Genomic DNA, 6,334 nt, shown 5'->3' on the forward strand with positions numbered 1-6,334 from the left:
ATAAATACACACACCCACAGAGAGAGAGAGAGAGATATATATATATATATAGAGAGAGAGAGAGAGAGAGAGAGAGAGAGAGAGCCAAAAAAAGTATAAACATTTTAAGAAAGGAAAAAACTGTATTAAAATTACGCTGATGGTAACCACTTGGAGCACCTCTTGTAGTCGCAGAAGTCAAACATGAGTTGTATTCATCTTTTGTTATTGGTATATATTGAGTATTACAATTTTAATATGGTTTTCATTTCTTAAAATGTATATACATTTTTTGGGAACCCTCTGTATATTCTCTGGGAGGCTATATACATATATATATCTGAGAGAGATATCTCAGGGAGAGAGGAAGGGAGGGAGGGAGGGAAGAAGGGAGAAGTGAGGCCCTAGATCTTGGGAAAACGGAGACTTGTCTGCTGCTTTTGCTCCTCCAGGCTCTGGGCCTTGAATGAAAGCTGGGATGTAGGAAGCTTATCTAGGAGATGATCTCAGGAAGCAGAAGCCAGTGAGTGGGAGAGAGAGTGGGATGGGAAGTGAGAGAAGCCATCCAGGGCACGCTTGGAGCTGGTCGTCGCTGTGGGCAGAAGGCTGCAGAGGCAGCACCCCTCTGCATGCCTTCCAGGTTTGGGGCTCCCCTTTCTGCATTCTTCCAGAGCTTTTCTGAAAACTCTTGCCCATATAGGACTATTGTTTTCTGGCACTATTATGAATTTTCTCTTGAAAAGTTCCTCATATTTCTGGGAATTTGGTGTGGAAAGGGGAGGCATGTATCTCTGTCTAGATCCAATCTCCAGAATAATTTTTAAATGGAGAAATGCTATATGTTATTCCTGATCGTAAATATGTAATCTACTTTTCATTTGGGTTCATTTTCAATGTTTATCTTCTATAGGTATAAAATATGTTTCCTGTAGGAAATAAACTATCTTAATTATCTGTTTTTAAGACAATTTAAATCCAAGAGAATGATTTTATTGACATATGGCATAGACACCTATAAAGAATGATGTTAAAAGCTGAGCCTCTGCACAGCTCGCTGAAGCTATCTTGCGGATACAGCACTAAAGCTCCTATCTCCCCAGGGACCTGAGCTTCTGGTGCACAGACGGTTCTAACTTTTTTTAAAAAGGTGTTTGTGTTCTGAGGCCCCTTACCAGCTCCCCCAAGCCTCCATAGGCTGCGCCAGGGTTTGAGGGACTTTGGAACCTTGGACAAAGCTAGAACTGTACCTTCTCTGAAAGCGCAGTCCTGTGGCCGTTCTTCTCTTTGGTACAATTAATTGTCTAGTTTTGAAACATCATCCTCTCGCGATGCCATGGCAGAATTGGACATAAGGGAACTCCCTGGGGGCTGACAATGTCTTGTTCATCTTTTTTTTTTTTTCTGCCCCTAGTGCTAACACAGAAAAATACTCATTTCTGTTGAAGGGGGTGTTCAGAAAGCCTAGGTTTTTTAAGACAGCAGGCAGAGCAGCCTCTGCCCAGAGAGCCCATTTGCTGGTGACCTGGAGGCCTTGCTGATTTCCGTGCTTTCCCAGGGGAAGGGAGACCAGGGCAGGGGCGCTGCCTCATCCCCTAACAGCCCACACATTTCCCCAGCCTGCACTGTGCTAAGGGCTAACAGTTCCCTGAAAGGTGGCGTGAGGAATTTACTTTGAATGTAGCGAGGCTCCCGGGGAAAAGGCCTCCTTGTGAACCCAGGTCAGTAACATGCCAGGAAGTGGAGTGTGCTGCCCTGGGTTTGAGGATGGAAAAGCAAAGGGCAGTTGTGGCATCTGTGGTCTTACCAGAGATCCCTGCTTTTGTCTGGTTCCCGCTTCTTAAGGATGATGTCCTGAGGTCACTTTTTTCAAGGAGACTCCACATCAGTGCCAGGTGAAGGTGGCTCCTGCTGTGTTGGCAATAGTTACATCGGAGGAGGACCTGACTACAACACAGGGGGCTCCTCCTGGTCATGAGGGCTCACAGCACAGGCGAGGAAGCCAGACAGGTGCCTCTGAGTCTAGGGTGGAGGCCACCTGGCAGAGACCAGCAACCGCAGCTGTCTAGGCCATGTATCACCAACGAGTCATTGCTTGTGCTGGCACCTTCAGCAAGAAGAGTTTGCGATCCACCCTGAGACCCTGCCAAAGAAGGACAGGCCTGTAGGGAAGGGAGCTGGTGTGTCAGAAACTATTAAGATAAGGGCTTGGGGGAGGGCTGTCCATCCCTGCTCCACACCCTACCGCAGGCTGGGGACATGGAAACACCAGCCCCGTCTGCCTCCACAGACTGGCCTTCACTCCAGTGTGGTCCTGAAGGCTGGAGAAAAGATGGAGAAAATGTCCTGCTTGAGGAAACAGAGGCAGGAGCTCTGCCATGTGTTTGACCACAGCTGTCATCTAATCTTAACCAGGTCGCTGAATTCTCTTGGACGGAATGAAACTTAGAAATGATAAGGACCTACCACTCCTGGTGATATGGTGTGGGACATAGGAGATAATAGATGAAGAGCTATTGTGAGCTTTTTAGAAGAACGCTTTTATATAAGTTGCTTATATTACTGGTCACCTTGCTATTTCTTGGGTTTGATGTTTATGTACTTCAAAGGGAAAGGTGTTAACCAAGTATTATGATAAGACTTTCTTGCTGGAATTATTTTTGCTTACCGTAACCACAAAGTCAACAAATTATACTTTTAAATTCACCAAATAGTTTGATAGCTGATCCGTTGCATAGAATTTATTATTCCATTACCATGACACCAGCCAATCTCACTTCTCATTACTTCTTTCTGACATATTGTTTGCCTTTTTTCTTAAAACTCTAGTGCTGATTTACTTATTTACATATTTATATATGTGAAGGCTGCTAATGTATTATTACCTGTAACTCGTCTTCCATTTGTGTAGTCTTCAGGTAAGTTTCTCTTGAATGTATTACTTATTCCAGGTTATATTGCCTGGCCTCCTGGTCGCCTCCCTAGCTCACTATTCCAAATTCTAAACACTTAGACTCTGACTTCCTGGGTACTTGTAGCTGAAAGAGCCCCAGTACCTGCTCCTTGAATCTAGCTAGAATCAACAGCTTCAAGGACAAAGTGAATCAGCCCAAGATGCTTTGAAGTACAAGTAACAGAAACAGCTTAAACAATAAAGAAAATTCATTGTCTCACCTAAAAAAAATGCTCAAGGAGGATGGTTAACTGGTGGCTCAGTGATACCCTCAGGGGTTCGGGTTCTTGCTGTCTCTTTACTCCCATTCTTAGCATGGTTGGCTTTTGTAGTCAGTCTTGTTCTCTCACAGTTACCAAGGTGGCTGCAGCACTATCACATATACTTCTTCATACAATAGTAACCAAAGGCCAGGTGAGCTAAAAGGGGCATATTTCACCCTCTTTTTTTTTTTTTTGGTCTTTTATAAGCGTAGAGGAGTATTTCCTACAAGCTTCCAGCAGACTTCCTTATGTCTCATTGATGTTAAAAAAATTTCCCAAACTTAGAAAAGGCAAAAGGGATTACTGGGTATTCTTTCAGTGAAGTGCCGGACTTAACTTTCTATCATTGGTGCTATTTGATAACTCTGAAGAGGCAGAGGTTAACTTGACTATTGTTGTCCATAAGAGATGCAAATAACTTCTCAGTGGAACGGGTAACTCTGGGGATGTGGTTTATGGCCCTGTTGGGCATTAACCAGTTTTGTGTCTAACTAGCAATCATGTCCTCCTCTAAATACCCTAGCTTGTCAAAGGTTCTTTGACTCAGTTTTAAGATCTTACTAGTTCCCTTGTTACTTCATGAGTGGAATAAAATCCTTGGCATGTGTTCATTTTGTATTTTCATGATATTTACCTTTTTGAAAATTGTACTTTAACATTGGCCATCCCCCCCCCCACACACACACACACACACTGCTCTTACCAGCCAGGGCTGACGAGGGCTCAGCCTCCCAGGGCTCCTGGGGTTCTGATGGGGAGAGAGAAGAGCAGGAGAGGGGTCCCTGGGGAGGCACTCACAGTTCCTGCCCCACCAGGCGCACTCCAAGGGCGGGCATGGAGCAGCCAGATGTTGTTTAGCCCTCTGCTGTTCAATATAACTGTTTTCATTTTAACCAGGAAGTAGTCAACTACATACTCATGCACAGCCCTGTTGTAGGTGTTGTTGGAACATGAGAAGGCAGGAGAGACTATTGATTAAATGTAAAGTTTCTATTGTTTTTATATTAATAAATGAGCCTTGCTAAATTGGCATTTATCTTTGTGCCAAGGATACTTTTTAAAAATCAACATATGTTTATTGAGCATCTACCATGAGTGAAACAGACTTAGGGGGGAATAATGGTATGTACAGCCACACAGACCTGTTTGTATTCACAGCCTGTATGACCTTGAGCAAATTACTCAGCCTTTCTAGGTGTTGATTTCCTCATCTCCAGACTGGGCATAAAAATAATAGCATACTGCTTTAGATTTTAGCACCTGGGGTTATTTGTCCAAAGATGAAGCGGCCCAGACTATGTTGTCCAGTTTTATTCTTTTCTTTCCTCTTGACTCTTAAAAGCATGCTTATTCCTGTTTAATTCTCTAAAAAGCCTTAAGGAAGGTAACAATTATTTTAATTAGAGGAAACTCCTACCATCATCTTTAATTCTTCACTTCATGTACAATTCAGATTCCATTCTCTTTTTGAGTGTGTATGCATTTGTCTCCTATGGAGTGAAGTAGATGGACTCTGATTGGCTTTTCTTTGGCCCTGATCTCAGTAATGATTTGCAGCTTTGCTCTGGATGGCTGAGGTTTGACCATTGTCCCAAGGTATCATCATGACGCCTGTATTATCATTAATTGTAATGCTTAAAAATTTTTTTCTATACCTTGTATTTCTGGTGTTGGCTAATAATAGTACAATTTTGTGGATGTGTACATAAACGTAATCATTTGTTGGGATAGAAATTTCCATATGACCTGGTGAATGTGTGCATTGGTGACCATTTATAATTATAAATAATTTTTAATAAAGTGATAATGGCTGGGTTCCCTTCTGCCATCTATTGTAGTTTTGTGTTCTTTTCTTTTATCTCTCCAACCTGATTGTAAGCGTTATGGGCCATATGGCCTTTCCTTATGAATCTTTATATACCTCTCACATTATGTAGTATAGCACATAGCATGTAGATGGCACTTATTATTTTTTTGGATTAATGAATGAGCCCCACAAGATGGTATTCATCTTTGTACCAAGGATAGTGTTTCTATAGTTAATATACATGTATTGATTTTCTACTATGAGGGAAGAACTCTGTGGAAGAGAAAAAGATGATGTAGACCTGGCCTGAGTATTTGCTGGGGCTGCTGGAGGCATTGGTAGGGCCAGATCTCTCAGCCTCTGGTAAGCTGTGTATAGGATTTTAGACTGTATTCCGGAAGCAGTGCAGAGCCATGGGAAGGTTTAAAGTTGGGGGTCCAAGAGCAGATTTTCATTTTATGAAAACATGTCTCCATTTCCAGCTTCAGTGTCAGGAATACTATCCCCAGACTGGAATCTCCTGTTTAGGCTTGGTGATAAGATACACCATACTAATTGATGCCTATTATAATCATGAGTTGTTAGCAATATTCTTTGTGAAGCCAGGGAATTATATAGTCCATTTTGGAAAGATGTCAGTCAAAAATAGTTTGAAAAGCTTAGGGACATATAAACCCAAGGATTCAATTAAGTTCAACTTACCAGTTTTATTAAATGTTTACAGTGTTATAGAAGATAGTACAAGCAAATAAGATACGGATCTTGGAGAGCTTATATTGGGTTGTCGGAAAAGTCATGACATATTTTATTTATGTTTTTCAAAGGCCATTTATTTATATAAAGAACAAAGATCATGCCTGTTTTGTTCGATAACCTTTTGCCATCTTTCAGTGAGCTTCATAATTCCTTGTTCATAGAAGGACCTGTCTTTATTTGCGAAAAACTGAACAAGGTGCTGATTTACAGCCTCATCTGAATTGAACATTATACCACACAAGGAGTTTTGAAGACAGCAAAACAAGTGGAAGTCTGACGGTGCAAGGTCAGGCAAGTATGGTGGGTGTGGCAACACATCACGTCCAAGCTCCAATAATTTTTGAGGGGTGATCAAACTTGTGTGTGGTTTCAAGTTGTTGCGATGGAACACAACTCCTTTACAATTAACAAGCTCTGGATGTTTCTGGATGATGGATTCATTCAAACTGTCCAATTGCTGACAGTACACATTTGAATTGATCGTTTGGTTCCTTGGTAGGAGCTTGGAAAACACGACACCTTTATTTTTTAATTTTTTATATTTTTAAAGATTTTTACTGGGGAATTGGGGGAAGGGGA

General features: G+C 41.8%; 1 protein-coding gene across 2 annotated transcripts in view; it reads left to right on the top strand.

Annotated features, from left to right (window-relative positions):
- The window catches only part of NEK11 (NIMA related kinase 11), a 217,400-nt gene that overhangs the window by 90,589 nt on the left and 120,477 nt on the right, over nt 1-6,334 (top strand). The window lies entirely within an intron of this gene.

This window comes from Hipposideros armiger, unplaced genomic scaffold, assembly GCF_001890085.2.
Source record: "Hipposideros armiger isolate ML-2016 unplaced genomic scaffold, ASM189008v1 scaffold_818, whole genome shotgun sequence".
Taxonomy (NCBI): Eukaryota; Metazoa; Chordata; class Mammalia; order Chiroptera; family Hipposideridae; genus Hipposideros; species Hipposideros armiger.